Genomic DNA, 2,701 nt, shown 5'->3' with positions numbered 1-2,701 from the left:
GCCACAGCACGCTCGGCGGCAGGGCAGCCCCTCTGCCCCTGTTTGGGGGCCGCTGCCCTCTGCGCAGCTTTGGAGTAGGAGACGTGGAACTGCCTCCTCCCCGGGCAGTACTGAAAGAACGAGGTAAGAAATACAGAACAACCCCAAACCTGACTTGACACGGTCATTCGTGAGTCACAGGAGCACCCAGGAGGTTCCCACCATTGGGGAATACCTGCCTGGGCCACTGAACTACGACCCCTCCCTTTCCAGGAAGAGGAAAACTGTTTGTGACTAACTCAGGGTGGGGGGAAAAAAACCAAAACACTGGAAATTTAAACCTTGGGACACTTTTATGCACATGAGTCCTGTCTGCTCTGGAGTCTGGCCATGGCAGTGCAGGGATTCCACATCACGGGGCACTGGGCGGAGGGTTAATCCCCATTTTTTGAAGATACTGAGATTGGAGGTGTCAGAGGAAGGGACAGAAGTGATAAACACATTCAAGCGCATGGGGTCAATCCAAACCGCTCCCCGGGATGTGCTGGTTCCCCAGACACGGTGTATTTATAAGGCATGAGCTCATTTTGCATGAGGCTGCGCAGCACCATTGCTGGTTTTCAGCATTACCTTTCAGTGCTAGAAAAAGGCCGAGCAGCCGGGCTGGTCTTTCGCTCCGTCCCTCGCCACGGCAGAGCGCCGTTACGCTCGTTCCGAGGAGGGATCACGCAGAAGCTGTCGGTCGCAGCCTCCCACCTCAGCTGGACCCGCAGAATTCTGACTTTTCCCAACGCCAGCTACCGCAGTCGCTCCACACCCACACCCGGCATCGCTAGAGGCCAGGAGACACGAGGGGGCACGTCAAACCCGAATCTCTACTGCCATTGAGAACCCCGTGATTAACAGCATCATTGATAATTATCCACAGTTATTGCTGGCTGCTGCCTGGGTGAGCCCATCCTTCCCTTTCAGCTGCTGTAAAGGGCTCCTCAGCCCTCGCCTCCCAGCCCAGAGGAGTATCTTCGGAAATATCCAGCTGGTTCCCACCAGCGTTTTGTCTCACAGATGCAGGCACAGGATGGGGAGTGCTCTGAGGATGCTTCGCCTGGACAGAAGCCGACGTTTTCTCTGGCCACAGAGCGGGCTGTGAGCAGCTGGATGGTGCGGGGGTGACCGGCCGCAGGCAGGGTGCTGAGGAGGGCTCTGCGCGTCCTCCTGCCCAGAGCCATCACAAGGAGCTGGGACGAGACCAGCGCGCCAGACCAGAACAGAGCTGCCGAGCTCCTGCCCACGGCGCTGCTCTGCTCCCAGGCGTGCAGGGACAGGATGGGTGCCAGGCGGAGCGCAGCCATGAAATATTGCCTATTAATGACACTAACCCATTAGGCCCAACAGCCTCGGCACTCGCTGGTGACCCCAGCGTACAGCCTGGGCCACCCCTGCTGTCCCCAGCCCCATAGTGCCCATCTCTCCTGCCGTACTCCCACCACAGCAGCAGCAGGACCTACCACGCTGGGGAGAGAAGATCCACGCTCCCCAAGAGCCCTTAACCCCAGACCGTGTCCCGCTGGGCACCAGCAACCTCCGCTCGGTCCTAAAACTCGAGGGAACAATCCCACCGGAGCGGAACGTCTCCCTAACCAACGCCTTCCTCAAAAGAAGGAAAACCGAAGCGTGTTGTTCCTCGCTCCCTCCCGAAGGCGACGCACCCACTCAGCGGGTCCAGCAGGCAGACCTGGGGTTTTCAAACCCACTTGGACGTTATCACACCCAGTGAGAAACTGGACCATTAACCCTTTCTCCCCCACAGCAACATCTCAGGAACACGTAAGAGCAAACCCCCCGCAGCCTCCTGCCAGAGGGGTGTCCCAGCAGAGACCCCCCACATCCCCCCCTCCCTCCAGCCACCCACAGCCCCAGCAGTTCCCGCTCCCAGCACAGCCTCTTTCTGCACAGTAGCTTCTGCCTTTGCACGGATGCTCAGAACCTTCCCAAGCAGAAACGAGCCAAAACGCTTCAGCACGTGGCTGGGAGCAGATAAGGTCTCGTCCAAAGCAAATATGTGAGTGTACCCAACACAACATGTTCCAGTAAGCATTAGGAAACAGCGCGTTTGCTTTCAGATAAACACCAGCGGAGCCAGACCACGCTCTGGTGACAAGCCAGACCCGCTGTTTGCTGCCTGCTTTGACAGCCCCCCTTAGGAGGGGGGTGGCCCTTGTGACCTGAAAGGTTGTTTCCACCCCTAAGCGCAATAATCCTGACATTCTCTCTTTTCCCTGTTTCATGGTTGCGCTGCCAGGTAAAGCCAAAGCACGAGAGAGCTCCGCACAGGGCAGGCAGCATCTGTCTGGGCTGTTCGGGAGCTGCTTTTCCTCTTACCCCTAAACCAGCCCATTTTGTCACCTGCACAAGTCCTGCTCTCCGCACGCTGGCGCAGAAACCCATCCAGCCCGCCCGAAGTGCCGGCTCCCTTCACCCCGTGTCTGGTGGCCAGCTCCATGCTGCCACGCTCAATCCCTGCTCAGGGTAACGAACACCTTCCTCCCTCTGAAGACTTGACATTAAATAAACCGAGAACAATCACTAAAGATTGCTACGGGAAGCCCAGAGTCTTTCAAATTCCGCCCTGCTGTAAGAACGAGTCCCCACAGTCCAGCTCATCCCTTCACAGGCTCCACAACCGGCAGGAAAGTCGCAATTATCCGCGGTACAAAACATC

At 57.7% G+C, this 2,701-nt stretch overlaps 1 protein-coding gene across 1 annotated transcript in view; it reads right to left on the bottom strand.

Annotated features, from left to right (window-relative positions):
• The window catches only part of LOC104500934 (regulator of G-protein signaling 3-like), a gene marked incomplete at its 3' end in the record, with an annotated part of 26,160 nt that overhangs the window by 17,433 nt on the left and 6,026 nt on the right, over window positions 1–2,701 (bottom strand). The gene's annotated exons all lie outside the window — the stretch shown is intronic.

This window comes from Buceros rhinoceros, unplaced genomic scaffold, assembly GCF_000710305.1.
Source record: "Buceros rhinoceros silvestris isolate BGI_N320 unplaced genomic scaffold, ASM71030v1 scaffold23761, whole genome shotgun sequence".
In the NCBI taxonomy this organism is placed as follows: domain Eukaryota; kingdom Metazoa; phylum Chordata; class Aves; order Bucerotiformes; family Bucerotidae; genus Buceros; species Buceros rhinoceros.
The sequence above is the reverse complement of the archived record's forward strand: the minus strand, read 5'-3'. Positions and strand labels throughout refer to the sequence as shown.